Here is a 17,593-nt window from a genome sequence, read left to right as displayed (position 1 = left end):
AACCTGCACCCCCGGTGTTTGTGCTCCCGCCCTGAGTACAGCACAGTTCTTCATGTGATGTTCACCTCCCGCTCCACATACTCAGCTTGGATCCAAGTTAGGTGCAAAGTCCTGTCGTACAGACCACTATAGGTGGTTTGGACTCGTAGGTGACCCGCGATTATTCGCCCAGTCTTCACATGATCGTAGCACTTGAGTGTATTTATTTACACCCAGTCTTGTCGTACAGACCACTTTAGGTGGTTCCAAGTTATGTGCAGGTATAGTTAGTGAGTTAGGGATTTGAGCTCTAGATTCAGCCGTACAGGTCACGTTAGGTGACTCTGGTTGACAAATTATATGGCATTGATTTGACATTACCTGAGTACTTGCATTTTGTTTAGAGGCGTTCGACATGGCATATTTCTGAGCATGTTTTATATATGTGTGTATACTCTATTTTCTGGGAAATTATACAGGTTTTATGGCGAGGGGTTAGTACTTTTGATATTGAAATGATTTTGAAAAACTTTGTTTTTGCCCACTCACACTTTCTGTTTTTGCGCCCCTCCAGGTTCTGGTTTGGATAGCTCTGTTGGTGGCTCTCGAGGGATTCACGGCATATCTGACAGATTATCACCAGTGTAGGACCACCTTTGGGTGTGTTATTTAGTGTTTGTTTCTCCCAGACTGCACTAGGTCTTCCGTGCTCTGAATACTGTTTCTCACACTTACGCTTGCACATGTATGTTATTTACTTAGTGTACAACTTGGTTTTTATTTATTTGTACTTTTATTATTATTATTCTTAGCTTCCACACTGTGCACATGATTACGTCACTCTCACGTGACGGCCAGCATGCCCTGACCTCGGTCGGGGTGTGTCATTCTTTATAAACGCCACTGATCACGATTTTTACTTTTTTTTTTTTTTTTAATTTTGAATTTTTTTTTGTCCTTATCATTAAATAAAGTCAGTGTAAGATTTTTCATTAAAATACAAAGATTTGAAACCCTTTTCATTAGTTTTCCTTTAATATTATTACTTTTCACATGACATGCCTAGTTGAATGATGCAATATTTTACAAACTAAAAAGTGACACTTTTGTTTTTGTAAGTTTAATATTTTTTTTAAGTGCAATTTGTATCAGGGGTGTGCTATCACACACCCCATTTTACTTCTCACACACTCCTTGATAATTTCTGTCTATTGTTCTTCAATTCATCCGATCTGACGGTCAAAAATTAAAAAGATGTTTGAGAAATAAAATGGGGTGTGTGGAATGGATATCACACCCCTTGGTACCACATTTGTCTTAATAGTGAAGTGTCCTACTTTAGCAAAAATGAAAGGACAAACCTTGGTTAAGATAATTAGAGCAATTTAGATGGAACAAATTTATTATCACGTGGTATTTAAATTTAATATTACATCGTCATGTAAAAAAAAAAAGAGGTATACATAATAATTTATTAGTGGCAAAGAATGTCAACTGGCGGTAACCCGTTCCGTGTAATCGATGATGCATCGTTAGAAATAATATGGGAACTTAACTTAATGTCCCGCCAATTTGTTACTAGTGATTCAGTGATGTTGGACAAACTCTTAACTTAAGTGAGTACGTATTGCAGTATGAATTAGTGAGGGAAATTGTCTAGATGGGAGAGATGACACACCCCGACCCGGATGTCCACTAGGACCCCGAATCAAGCTGTACTGGGCGACACCTGAAAGGTGATGAAGCCATAAAGTGTGATAGTGTATAAAATGTGAATAAATTAAAATCTAAAAGTGCTTAAGTACACGAGTGCGCGATGAGCGGACCTGGACCCATTTCACGTGTGATATAGAACATATGTATAGTACAATAAGGTAAGATAATGATTATACCATCATAAGAAGACATCTGTACTAAGAAGTGCCACCAATTCTCGTCGATATGGAACTTTGCTCCTAGAACCTAGAGGGGTGCAAAAATAGAAAATGTGAGTGAGCGAAACAAAACTTTTCAAATCAATTTCAATTACCAAAAGCAGTAACCCCTCACCGTAACACCTGTATAATTTCCCAGAAAATAACAGGCGTGACTATAACTCAAAACCATAACCAAAATAACAGTCTCACAATTATGCCGTGTCAAATATCTTAATGAAATGGCATAAGTAATCCAGTTAAAATATAACAATGCCAAAGTATCACAATGAAATGGTATGTCAGTCGGATCCATCTATTATGGCATGTACGGCAGAAACAATAGTTCATCAACATACTAGCCAATAGCTCATCAACATACTAGCTAATAGCTCATCAACATGCTAGTAAATAGCTCAATAATATGCTAGCCAATAGCTCATCAACATACTAGCCGGAGTCACCTCATGGGACCTGTACAGCTTATCCATATCTCATCAATCACCACTAGCACATAAGTCGAAGTCACATGTAGTGACCTGTACGACTTATCCATATCATATCAATCAATGCTAACATATAAGTCGGGAGTCACCTATAATAACCTGTACAACTTATTCATATCTCATCAATCACTGCTAACCCATAAGTCGAGAGTCACTTATAGTGACATGTACGACTTATCCATATCTCATCAATCAATGCTAGCACATAAGTCGGGAGTCACCTATAGTGACCTGTACGACTTATCCATATCACATCAATCAATGTTAGCACATAAGTCGGGAGTCACCTATAGTGACATGTACCATTTATCCATATCTCATCAATCACTGCTAGCACATAAGTCGGGAGTTACCTATAGTGACCTGTATGACTTATCCATAGCTCATCAAACATCCTGTACACGAGTCAGAACCACCTTTAGTGCTCAAGTGCTACGATCACGTGAAGACTGTGCAAATAATCGCAAGTTACCTATAAGTCGGAACCACCTATAGTGGTCTGTATGACAAGCATGTGCACCAACCTTGAGTCCAAGGTAAGCGTAACGTGCAGGAGGTGAACATCACGTGAAGTACTATGCCCTGACCATGGGCGGGAGCACTAACACTGGGGTGTAGGTTTATGAGCTCTCAATGCATCTCAATATAGCATGCACAACTCATAGGTAACCAGTACGACAAGGTTGAAGTTGCCTAAAACATAAATGTAGTCATGCCATAACTCCATTATTTCAACTAATACTTTAAACTCACCTGAACTTACCTGTGTGTCCTGCGTTCACCTTTGCGCTTCAAAGCATTCACAATAATTATGTGCAAATAATATACATATGAATGTACCATGATGCAATCTAATACTCAACCATAACATACTGTTTCCAAATACACACACACACACACACACACACAAAACATGGCGTGAAATGCATAATCTATAACGCCCCACTTCCAAAATATTTATTTTCGAGAATAATTATCGGTAATAAGCCTACCTAGACACTAGTTTAATTAACTATCATTACTTACGTTTCCTTACATATTTTTCTTGATTCTTCACACATTGATTTATGACCAACATTTAACCACCAAATCATAAGGTTAAATCTCACATTTTCCACCAATGTCCCTCACATTGCTCAATTCCCCAAATAAGGCTATTGTCTTAATTATTTAGTCTTATTTATTTTATGGCTGCATCTAACGTCTCGTCAGACTGCCTATGTACCCTAAAAAGGGATCAAGCCATTCGTAGTTCATACTTGTCCTCCAAAGCATTCACAATAATTATATGAAATATTCAATTTATAAACATTTGTGGAGATGACAATCTTATATATATATATATATGGGAAAAGACCCACTCACCTGTAATCCACGCTATGGTTCTCTAGCACGTACCTCGAGGCAACCCGAACGATAGGTGCCTAGAACAATTATCAAATCACATCTCAGAACTCTTATCAATAGAACATGTAATTCACATAAAACACACCCTCAAGGGCATTCTAAAATAGTTTGAGGCCTATTGACCACAAGTCAACCGTCGATCAAAGATCGACGGTAAGGTCTACAACCATGTAACTTGATTCGGAAGATCCGCATATTAGATTTCCAATCCGCAACTTCCAGATATCCACATTATGCTTTTAGAATAACATATAAAATTTCATTACGATCCAACGGTCGGATGTCACCAATTGCCCAAACCAAGTGGCGGTTAACATTTATTTTACAAATTTACAAATCCAATTCGGAAATATTCGTATATCAGATTCCTGATCCGTAAGTTTTTAATATCCTCAAATATTACATACTATAATGTATTAAATTTTGATGACGATCCAACGGTCAGATTGTTAATTCATGCAAGGAGCTTGTGGTGGCCACAAGGTGATCAACTACGAATTTTCATTAAAACATTAAAATTTCACTAAGAGAATGACACATATGGAATCGGGTCATCAAAATTAGCCTAAGATGGTCATGTGGGGTCTCAGCCGCCACGGTTCATAGGAAAAATTCAACTCTCAAAAAATTCTCAAAACTCACAGAAATGAAGATAGAGGAACCTTTTATATCTGCCATGAAGTCCAAAAGTGGACGGAAGATGGTCAATTTTGCCCACGAAGCCGGCAAGTGCCTAAAGCTTCCCGATGTCGATTCGTCGTCTACAGTGGTCCAACGAGGTCAAGGTTGGTTGGGTTTTGCTCCTGGGATGATGGGCTATAAATCCCAAGTGGTGGCATCGGCCATCGCTTTGCCAATTTGCCGGAAAATAAAAAAGGGTGGCCAGAACATCGTGAGAACCGTTAACTTTCGTGGCCTCAAACCACCACATACAGAGGTTAATCAAGGTGGTTCTTGGGTGGATTTTGTAGAGGGGAATAAGAGCTTCAAGATGGCGGTCGTGGCGTCGAAAAACTCCATCGGAGTTGGCCGGAATTGGCCTTGGAAGTTGGGTGGTCGCGGTGGTGGCGTGCACGAGAAAGCTGGGAGCTTTCTCCCTCTTTTTTCTTTTTTTTTTTATTTTTTATTTTTATTTTTTATTTTATTTCTTTTCTTATCTCCTCATTTCTGATTGGTCAACCCTTCTTTTATTTTGATTGGTCCATTTTCTTCCTTTAAAAACCGATTGACTTCCTTTCCGCAAAATGGGAGCTCAAATTATTAACAAACTTTAAATAATAAATTTTAAACGTCTGTAACTATACCGTTATAATCTGAACTCGCAAACGGTTTTCGCCTATACATTCGTGCCAACGAATAATATGAGGATATGCTAAAAGAATAAGTCACACATCTCTCAAACCAATGGTCAACGGAAGTCAAAGTCCTTACCTTTAGGGCATTTTCGTAAATTCACGCTTTTAAAATTAATAAAAACGTAAAATTAGGGACGGGTAGTCACAATCTACCCCTTACGAAAATTTCGTCCCCGAAATTTAAAATGATTTAGGACACAAAACTAAAAGTTAAGGAAACATAAAATATATGCACTAATGTCCCGTTGAAAAAATATATATGTAACAACATAAAGTTTAGAGTAGTTGTACCAATACTTTAAATTAAAAATAATATTTTCAACTATGCAATCGAAAGTTGCGAACTCTGAAAGTAAGTACATAATATCCTTGGGTTGAGCCCAAGTAATAAATAGGTAAAATACAACAAACAGATAAGTATGTACTCACGTGAAAAGACCTACATATTTACTTGCTTAACTAGTCTAGCGAATAAGTTTTTGATATTACAGTCTACAGATTGTGATATCGACAACTCTCGGTTGTCATGCTAAGTAAGTAACAAATTCCCGAGGGTGCAATATTACCATCAAGCCACCCATTGGGAAGATACGGATAAATCATCCGATCCAAATCTTGATCATACTCACGCACTATCCTCATGGGTAATACCAACAAATATCTTAATTTTCTATATCATAATCTCAATCATCCAGATACATATTCGCAATACTCATTTGTCAAATGGGTTCCGTCACAATCGGATGTAATTATTCATCTTTCATGCCTCCAAACTCACACATTCTTCCTATATAATAATGTAATGCCCGTATAAATAAAATAATGTAGTAAGAAAAATATTTACACAACACAAATCAAAGCCCAAAACAAAAATGGACCTCGCCAAACATTCGTCGTGTCACAAATTCCGCTAATGAGTCCAAACCATGGCTAACTAGTAAATGTTGCCGAAAATGAGTGGTCTTGCCCACTTGCTTAGTGAACCTAAAAATTCGACCATTGACATTTAAATCTGTAGCCCTTAACACCGATAACTTATCAGCATCTCAACAACTAGTGAGAAGTTCTCGAGGATACCAAATATCATTTTGTTCCTCCTGTGCAAATATGCCTAAATTGTCTTACTCATAACTCAATCACAATACCGCATTATCCCAAGGTGCACCAATTCGGCTGCAAAAAGTGTTTCAGTGTTTATGTTCCCACAACTCAAAGTTGTTTAGAATTCTTTTTGGTAAGGTTGTTAAACTCGCAATAAGATTATATTTCAATGGTTCCTGCTAGCATCGATATGAAAGTGGCGCAAGCACCCGCCAAGTCGATCTATCATGAGTTCTTCACTAACCAAGCGAGAAATCATGTCGAGAAGGTTAAAAGAACACTCAAGAATTTGAGGGTCAAAACAAGTTCATGAAATCTAGCTTACAAGATATCTAGACTAAATGTACAATTTCAATGTCTAAGTGGTTCTCCTGGACAGTTTGTCCCTATCCGAAATGATATGGAAAACAGACTAGTGACTCTAAATCAACCCAACTACCTTTAATACCAGGAGGTGAAGTTGAGGTTACGAACAGAGTTGATGCAAACTAATATCATAAAGTCGAACAATTTCAAAAGTGATGAATTATGATTAAAAAAAAAAAACTAACAATTTTGACGTTGTCCCAAGTAAAAAATAGAGAGGTAAAATTTAAGAATATTCTAATAAGATTTCTTGATGATCAAAAAGTAACATCACAAAATTTTAAACTACCAAGGATCAAAAGTAATTTGCCAACATGTTCTTCCGCCAAGTGTTACCACTTTAGCACCACATTGCCACAAGAGACATTTCTAGAGTCTTAACAAAAGTAGACTTCGCAAGAATTCTATTAGGTGATATTCTAACAATACTATCAAGAAATGAAAACAAGATGGGATTTCCAATATCAAAAAGATCAATACTAACAATGAAAGAATGATGATGGAATTGGTTGGTAAAATCTCTGGTGATACACGGTTATCAATACATTAACTTAGGCCATCAACTTGCCTCAAATCTCCACATTTCTTCCACAAGGAATAACTTCATTTTAATTATAAGGACAAACGCCAAAATGATTTTCTTAAAAGTCGTCAAGACCACAAAACTGCCCAAAAGTGAAGAAAAGCTATCATTTTCCCATATTCGACGAGGTGGCAAGATTCGAACATTAGACACAAAAACCAAGAATGCTCACATCATGCGTGTGATGAACACAATACTACCTAACTTATGCTCTGATACCAAACTGACACACCCCGACCCAGAATGTCCACTAGGATCCCGAATCGAGTTGTGATGGCCGACACCTGGAAGGTGAGGAAGCCATAATGTGTGATGGTGTATAAAATGTGAATAAATTAAAACCTAAAAGTGCTTAAGTACACGAGTGCGCGATGAGCGGGCCTAGACCCATTTCACGCGTGACATAGAGCATAGGTATAGTACAGTAAGGTAAGATAATGATTATACCATCATAAGAAGACATATGTACTGAAAAGTGCCACCAATTCTCGTCGATACGGAACTCTATTGCTAGAACCTGAAGGGGTGCAAAAATAGAAAATGTGAGTGAGCGAAACAAAACTTTTCAAATCAATTTCAATTACCAAAATTAGTAACCCCTCGCCGTAACACCTGTATAATTTCTCAAAAAATAACAGGCGTGACTATAACTCAAAACCATAACCGAAATAACAGTCTCACAATTATATCGTGTTAAATATCTCAATGAAATGCCATAAGTAATCCAGTTAAAAAATAACAATGCCAGAGTATCACAATGAAATGGTATGTCAGTCAGATCCACCTATTGTGGCCTGTACGGTTGAACCAATAGTTCATTAACATGCTAGCCAATAGCTCATCAACATACTAGTCGAAGTCACTCACGTGACCTGCACGGCTTATCCATATCTCATCAATCAATGCTAGCATATAAGTTAGGAGTCACCTATAGTGACCTGTACGACTTATCCATATCTCATCAATCAATGCTAGCATATAAGTCAGGAGTCACCTATAGTGACCTGTATGACTTATCTGTATAAGTCAGGAGTCACCTATAGTGACCTGTACGACTTATCCATATTTCATCAATCACTGCTAGCACATAAGTCGAAAGTCACCTATAATAACCTGTACGACTTATCCATATCTCATCAATCAATGCTAGCATATAAGTCGGGAGTCACCTATAGTGACTTGTACGACTTATCCATAGCTCATCAAACATCCCTACACACAAGTCGGAACCACCTCTAGTGGTCTGTACGACAGGATTGGGTGTAAATAAATATGCTCAAGTGCTACAATCACATGAAGACTGTGCGAATAATAGCGGGTCACTTACGAGTCGGAACCACCTATAGTAGTATGTATGACAAGCATGTGCACTAACCTTGAGTCCAAGGTGAGCGTAAGGTGCGAAAGATGAACATTACGTGAAGGATTGTGCCCTGGCCACGGGCGGGAGCACTAACTAAGGGATGCAGGTTTATGAGCTCTCAATGCATCTCAATATAGCATGTACAGCTCATGGGTAACCAGTACGACAAGGTCGAAGTTGCCTAAAACATAAATGTCGTCATGCCATAACTCCATCATTTCAACTAATACCATAAACTTACTTGAACTTACTTGTGTGTCCTGCGTTCACCTTTACACTTCAAAGCATTCACAATAATTATGTGCAGATAGTATACATATGAATGTACCATGATGCAATCTAATACTTAACCATAACATAGTGTTCCCAAATATATATACACACACACACACACACACACACACACACACACACAACATGGCGTGAAATGCATAATCTATAATGCCCCACTTCCAAAATATTTATTTTCAAGAATAATTATCAGTAATAAGCCCAACTAGACACTAGTTTAGTTAACTATCATTACTTACGTTTCCTTACATATTTTTCTTGATTCTTCACACATTGATTTATGACCAACATTTAACCACCAAATCATAAGGTTAAATCTCATATTTTCCACCAATGTCCCTCACATTGCTCAATTCCCCAAATAAGGCTATTGTCTCAATTATTTAGTCTCATTTATTTTATGGCTGCATCTAACGTCTCGTTAGACTACCTACGTACCCTAAACAGGGATCAAGTCATTCGTCGTTTGTACTTGTCCTCTAGGCGCTTATCATTCAGGACGCGCTTATCGTGTGTGTGTATACATATATACATATACACACACGATAGAAGGGAAAAGACCCACTCACTTGTAGTCCACACTATGGTTTTCTAGTATGCACCTCTAGGCGTCCTAAACGATAAGCCCCTAGAACAATTATCAAATCACATCTCAGAACTTTTATCAATAGAACACATAATTCACATAAAACACACCCTCAAGGACATTCTAAAACAGTTTGAGGCCTATGGACCACAATCGACGATAGGGTCTACAACCATGTAACTCGATCCGGAAGATCTGCATATCAGATTTCCAATCCACAACTTCCAGAGATCCACATTGTGCTTCTAGAATAACATACTATTACGATCCAACGGTTGGATCTTGCCAATTGCCCAAACCAAGTGGCGGTTATCATTTATTTTACGAATTTACAAATCCAATTCGGAAATATCCGTACATCAGATTCCTGATCCGTAAGTTTTTAATATCCTCAAATATTACATACTATAATGTATTAAATTTTGATGACGATTCAACAGTTAGATCGTCAATTCACGCAAGGAGCTCATGGTGGCTAACTAGGTGATCAACTACGAATTTTCATTAAAACATTAAAATTTCACTAAGCGAATGACAAATATGGAATCGGGTCGTCAAAATTAGCCTAAGATCGTCATGTGGGGTCTCGGCCCACGTGCCGCCGCATGCGCCACCAGCCACGGTTCGTAGGAAAAATTCAACTATCTCCAAAAAATCTCAAATTTCATAGAAATGAAGATCTCAATTAGAGGAACAACTTTTATACCTGCCATGAAGTCCAAAAGTGGACGGAAGATGGTCAATTTTGCCCACAAAGCCGGCGGGTGCCTAAAGCTTCCCGATGTCGATTCGTAGTCTATGGTGGTCCAACGGGGTCAAGGTTGGTTGGGTTTTGCTCCTGGGATGATGGGCTACAAAGCCCAAATGGTGGCATCGGCCATCGTTTTGCCGATTTTCCAAAAAATAAAAAAGGGTAGCCGGAGCACCTTAGAACTGTTAACTTTCGTAGCCTTAAACCGCCACATACAGAGGTTAATCAAGGTGGTTCTTGGGTGTATTTTGTAGAGGGAAATAATAGCTTCAAGATGGCGGTGGTGGCGTCGAAAAACTCCATTGGAGTTGGCCAGAATCGACCTTGGAAGTTGGGTGGTCGCGGTGGTGGCGTGCACGGGAAAGCTAGGAGCTTTCTCCCATTTTTTTTTATTTTTTATTTTTTATTTTTTTTTTCTTCTTCTTTTTCTTCTCTCCACATTTCTGATTGATCAACCCTTCTTTTATTTTGATTGGTCCCTTTTCCTCCCTTAAAAACCGATTGACTTCCTTCCCACAAAATGGGAGCTCAAATTATTTAACTAACTTTAACTAATAAATTTCAAACGTCTGTAACTATACCGTTATAATCCGGACTCGCAAACGATTTTTGTCTATGCATTCATGCCAACGAGTACTACAAGGATATGCTAAAAAAATAAGTCTCACATCTCTCAAACCGATGGTCAACGGAAGTCAAAGTCCTTACCTTTAAGGCATTTTCATAAATTCACGCTTTTAAATTAATAAAAACGTAAAATTAGGGACGGGTTGTCACAAGAGAAGGACTTGAAGAATTTTGTGTGTCATATTCCTGATGTCTTGTTTCTTTTTATTCTACTAAAATTCCTCATGTCCTTCTCTCCCCTCTAAAGATTTCCATCACCATATTCCTACTACAAGTAATAGAGTTAGGAATACATTTCCCTCTGGACAATTTCCCTCGGAACAACAATTTCTCTTTGGACGATTTCTCTCACTAAATTCTTTAACTCTATGTTTGGATGAAGAAATTTAAGATCACTAAGAAATTTTAAAATAACAGAAATTGAAATGATGAGATTTATTTTCTAGAATTTGTGAATTTTCTTGTTTAGTTAATCTAAAAGAACAATGGAAATGAATACAAAATTTGTTATTTTTAAGCCCTCAATCATAGAGATTGGGAAATGATACCTATTTACATAGAATTTAAATTTGGGAATTGGAGGTCCCAAATTCCAATTTTTTTTTCCATGTAAAAATGCTAAATTTTTAAGTTTATGAATCGAAACAAAGGAATTGGTGCATGTCAATTATAAATTCTTATTTTTAGCCAAATTCCAAGATTATTTCTCTTATCCAAACATAGTGTAAGGGAGAGAGAAATCATTGTTCTCCAAGTAATACATTTACAGCTAGGAAACTATTTAAAATATATTGTAGAATCTTACACAAAATTTACTAGAGTATTACTATTTACACACTCAAATAGAAATATTGTAGTCCTAATTTTTATAATTAGATATTCAGTGCATTAATATTTCTAGTCAATCACATATTGCCGTTTGAAAAAAATATTAAAATGTATAAATATCACCGTTATCAATAAACTTATTTCCTAACTTACAGCATCTCCACATCATTGTGAAATCCTAAGTATATGGACGAAGCGCTTCCAACAAATAGAAAGGAGCTTCCATGAATTTAGGGTGTCGCAGAAAATCATATGCATTTCATCAAATTTAGGGAAATACATAAGGTTTGGACCACTTTTAAGTGCTGATTGGAAATTGAAAAAAGAGAGACATCTAGTCTCTAACTAATTCATGCACGTATAGCGGATGCATTATGAGACCAAGATGGTACCAGGACCACTCAGAGTCCATGAAATAAGCATGTAAATGTCTTCAGGATGCTCCAAATGTTTTGTTTGATACCCTTTGTGCCCACTAAGTGTTTGAGGTAATGCATGCTAGCATATCTCAGTGGCACTCAACAGGTTGTGTCATTAACACTCGACAATGTTTTCGATAGTACTCATCATATTGTTTCGGCAAATGTCAATACCATTGACTATGTGCAATATAATTCGGTTCACAACAATGAGCCCACCAAATGGTCAATGAAATACAATAAATTGAAATTTTTTACGCGCTTCACGCTATATTTTTATCCTAAAAACTTGGACTTTTAACATTGGGACCTTCCAAAATTCCAATCCTGAATTTGCCACTGTACGTATATACATGTTGTCCTTGAAAACATGCATGAAAAGCTAGAAATATTTTAGCTTCAACAATAAGGTGTCGATATAAACAAGTTACTATGTACCATTATCCCATAAAGCTTTAAAGAAATATTTTACTTCATTTAAAATTTTTATTTGTAACATTGCACATTTTAGACTTAAGACAATCCTACTTGTAGCAAGCTGGTGTGTATATTGCACCGGACTATCTCGGACTAGATTAGCTCTAAGGACTAAATTGGACTGGCTTAGAATAGCCAATGATAGAAATGAACAATACCAGAAGCTTTTCGTTAACACTGACTATTTCTAAGGACTAAAGTCCATCCTATTTTGTACATCAACAAAGTTTGTGTCATGTCATATTAACACTGACTATTTTTATAACTGAACATTGATTATTCCTAGAATTGAACACGAAATATTTTTATGAAAACTAATGAAAAAGGTGTCAAAACTTTGAATTTTAACAAAATGTCATCTAACAACTTTATTTACTGATAAGCACAAAAGAAAGAAAAAGGTCAAAGAAAAAAACTCAACCAAAAAGGCACGTGCAAGGTGCATGCCAATCCGTGTTCAGTTTCAGAAATATTATATGTGTTCAATTTCAAAAATAGTATAGGTATGAGTCATATTATCAATGGCTCTTGTACCAATTGTTAGCTTTATATGGTTATATTATTAAAACACAAAAGGAAGAGTTTGTTGACCTGATTGTTGTGGCAACCATGGAAGTTGAACAAGAAAGGCAACACCAAAGTCCTCTACAAATACCTAGCCAGATACAATTACTTTATGGAAAGCATTTCGTTATGTGTTTCTAGAGTTAGCAGGGACCTTAGTATTTATACTTGCTAAGACTTTAGGGTTTTTTCCATAAAAGAATCCCAAATCCATTAAGTCTATTAGTTAGATATCATAATCACATATAATCAATGACAAAAAGAATCCTAATATAAGATTGAGACATAGGAAATCAAATCACAATTTTTACATAATTCCAATATTACATTCCTATTTTATATTGTAAACCACTTAAAAATTGATTTATATTGGAATAAATCCAATAGTATCTTCAAGTTGTATAGCATCAATTCTATAATAAATCTTTCTCCCAAGCAATTTAAGCGAAATATTTTACTTTATTTTAAATTTTCATTTGTGACATTGCATATTTTCCAGACTTTTGGACAATTATAAATATGTGGAGGCAACTTTCTTAAAGGTAATTGTTATTAGCACTCTAAAAATTGCATTCTACACTCCTCACAAGTGTATTTTTCTTTCTAATTATAGAAAGTTTGCAGTGCAAAATGAGATTTTTGGAGTGTTAATAACAATTCCCTTCTTAAAACGAGACGTAAAAACCTTATAACTTATTACAATATGGAGTTTACTCCAATATATAATTGGTCCAAGTGCGGACGAAATTTTTTATCACTAAACAAAGGTTATCCTTTAATAGAGTATCACTATAAAACATTATGTTGTAATTTTGTTAATTAAATAAAGAATAATGTTAGGGAGATCCAATTTTTAAACCAAATTTGCAAACCAAATGATTTGTCATCAATAGAAAATAAGCAAGTTAATCAACATTTAAGTAATAATCCAATCATCAACTATTATATCATTTGGTTCAAAAATTTAGTTTAAAATTTTGATCTTTCGAGCATTATCCTTAAGTAAATGTACAATGAGAGATCATAATAGGAAGAACAAAAGAGAAGACCAAGCCCCTTACAACATTCGGTAACAATCAACCAAAAAGAAATAGTCCAATTTGCAGCAAGCTATACTAGAATTGGCAATCCAGACATTCAATAAAACAAAGTCCAGCATTTTTTAGACCATCTTGACTTGAGGGGTGACATTTGGAAGGCAAGCGCTACTCCTAAAATTTTGCAATTCTTGTCACTCCATATGTAATCCACAAAAGTTCTGGTAAGCCGCAATATTTTTTTCCCCTTACACGCAATTGTTTAATCACGTATTTTATTTTCGTTTAATTTAATAACGGAAATTAATAGAAGGATGTGTGAAAATCAAATCTCTTTTTTTCAACAATAAGATACACAACCAAGGTGGAGAATTACATTTCCGAATGAAAAAACTAACATACAAAATGACTCGCTTCATGAAACAAAAATGTTAAGAAAATGATGTTTTAAACCAATCACACAACGTTTAGTTAATTGGAATTTATTGAGGACAACCCATCATATTGCACTTACCAAAACTTTTGACTAGATTATTTATTTTATTCCCATGTCATATCCAATTTATGTCGTATTGCTTCAGTGCGCTCTCTCATTTAAACATTCAATACTGGAGAGTTATGAATCCTATTTATTTGTTTAAGATGTGGTACCAACGTAACCAACCCCTGTCAATTTCGTGCATGACTAATGGCCAGTACCTTAAGCAAATGCATTGTTAATTGTTTGTAAAGATATAGTGAAATTAGAAATCCAATTAGAGATCTCGTGTAAAGATTGCATTTGGGGGGATTTTTTGACATACCGGATCAGAAACAAGATTTTCAATATCCGTTCTAAAAATTACAGATTGGATCGGAAAGAAGAGAGAGTGAACATAAGATCTTGGAAGTGAAAGCAACTTAAAATTTTATTTTATTTTATTTTTATAAATATTTTATGTGCTTTCCCTTATGCACTTTCTCATCATCTTTCATCTATTCTTGTTTATCTTTCATTTTTCGTGCTTAGTCTAGTAGCACAGGTTTGTAAAGGCGTGGGTTAAAATGATTGATTGTATGAGACCTTGAGTTCAACACTAAACTTGTGGGACGCACCCTACCCATAACGAGCTAATTTCCTCCATCTATTTTCTCAAATGGGACCTATATTCTAAATTCTAACATTCATGTTATCCACCAACTCTGCATGTTTTTTTTCTCCTCTGTGGCGAGGGAAATGTTTTTTTTTCTTCTTCTTATATACATGATATTATTTACTCGAGGGAGGGGATTCGGGATAAGCCACACAACATGTGTCAACCATAAGTGGTACTGAACTTGTCATTCAAGAAATTCAAATATAATCTCCTATTAATAACTAGAGAATAATATCACTAAATTATAATACTAAATAACAAGAAAAATGTTTTTTTTTTAACAAACAATGTTATATACACTAAGAGGGTGGGGGAGTGAGTGGTTAAGCCTCACAATGGGTCAGCTATGATAATATAGTTTAAATTCGCCTTTAACGAGAATCAAAATGGTTTAAATTCGCCTTTAACGAGAATCAAACCTAAAACATTTCTCTTACAAGTTAACCAAAATGTTCGATATTGTATTTTCACAAGTGATTAATTGGTTTTTGTTGATAATACCACGAAGGCCGAATGAATGAGTCCGAATAACTTCTCAAAGTCAAAACCAATGGCAAGAGGAACAAGCCCAACCAAAGAGGTCCATAAAATAGGCTCAATAATCAACGAAAGGCTGCTAAGCCCAAAAATGCATAAGCCATAGACCCGAGTTGCGATTGCTTGTGAATCAAACAAATTCTAACAACGGAGTGACCAAAAACTCAGAGTTGGATGATCTCCAAACAAGAGCTCATCGTATCGTCACTGTGATCATCCCTAAATCATACTGGAGTATGTGAAGCGAAGGGCAGACCCTCAAGCCCGCGAACCTTAGTGGTACCTATCTACACGTCTGATTAGAAAGACTAAAATAGACGCTAATCGTGCAAAGGGCCTACAAATAGCATTAACATTAAAAAATGGGCTAGGTAGCATTAGATGCTAAGCTCACGTTGTCACGTCAACGTGAACTAAGAATCTCATAACGTTTTAGATGAAAAAGGGGAAGGAACTCCAACCCTTTATCTACCTTCTTCCACTTCTTGCTCAGCTAGTTACTCTATCCAAGAGAGTGAATGGCCGACACCACCAGTACCACTTTTAGGTGACCCCTTTGTTTGCAAATTGCGAGGGAATTTTTTTTTTTTCTTATCTTTATCAATGGTGGTATGGGGACAATTTGTTTATATCCAAACTCTTAGTCCTTTGTTGATGCCAAATTACTTGAGCAAGTCCCAGCGCAAGAATTAACACATGCTTCAACTTTCTCTCCATCTGAAAAAAAAAAAAAAAAACAGTAAGTCCTATGCATACAAGTAATCATACAAATTCTCGGAAAGAGAGAGATCGCTGATTTAGTTGACGACAATTGACTAACTATTGACCAAACGATCGCATGCATTGTTCACATTCTTAGTATGACAATATAAGCATTTTTTTGGTAGTCAAAATCTGATGGCCGAACATTATTAGAGAGAATGAGAGAGAGAGAGAGAGCATTAATTACTAAGGTTTTCGACCGTGCTAATATTAGCGCACACAGATGTAGCACAACCAAGTTTGCAGAAGTAAAGAGGCGCTTGGATGTCCTTAGTTTGTCCAGGAGGAGGAGGAGGAGGGGGTGTTACAGGAGGACTAGGTAAGCAGGGTCTGATGCAAACTTCCGCGCAGTCGATTGGAAGGTGTGTTCTGAAAAGACATGATATGTAACAAGCCTCATAACAATCGACGAAACCTGCGTTTGACTGAGTCCCTAGGAGCAATCCCAGCACCAAACAAACCACCACTGCAGACTTAACAAGTTTCCCCTCCATTTCTGCAATTTTATCAGACCACTAATTTGCCCGTAAGCTCTATGATAGGATTTATACATGTATGCCATGCATATATACATCAATGGGGGAGGATCTCTCTCCTTCTTTTTCCTCTAACTTTCTTCGAAAAATAAATATAGCCGTTATAAGTTCATTTAAATTAGAATCCAACTCGACCATGTACATGACTAATTAAAGCAAAACTTACATTTATAACTCGACCTTCGTAGCCTTGAAAAAGAAGGTGAGGATCATCTAAGTCCATAAATATCAAATCTGCAACGTCGTTAAGGGGAAATCTGAGTTTTGTAACAAGATCGGAGCATTAGCAGAAAAGGTTAGAGTTAAATCTACCTGCTGCAGATAATCTTCAGCAGTTGTTGCTTCAGATGGAAAAACTCTGCAAATGTTGTCCTTGAATGACGAATGTAGAAAATTATGACGCAATTGTACTTCGGAGGTATTCGTGCAGAAAACAAAGTATTGTTGAGATTCGGGTACACAAAGCAAG

This window comes from the organism of the source record quoted next, unplaced genomic scaffold (genome assembly GCF_019419815.1).
Source record: "Pyrus x bretschneideri cultivar Hongxiangsu unplaced genomic scaffold, Pyrus_bretschneideri_v1 Contig9, whole genome shotgun sequence".
NCBI lineage: Eukaryota > Viridiplantae > Streptophyta > Magnoliopsida > Rosales > Rosaceae > Pyrus > Pyrus x bretschneideri.
Note: the sequence above shows the minus strand (reverse complement) of the source record.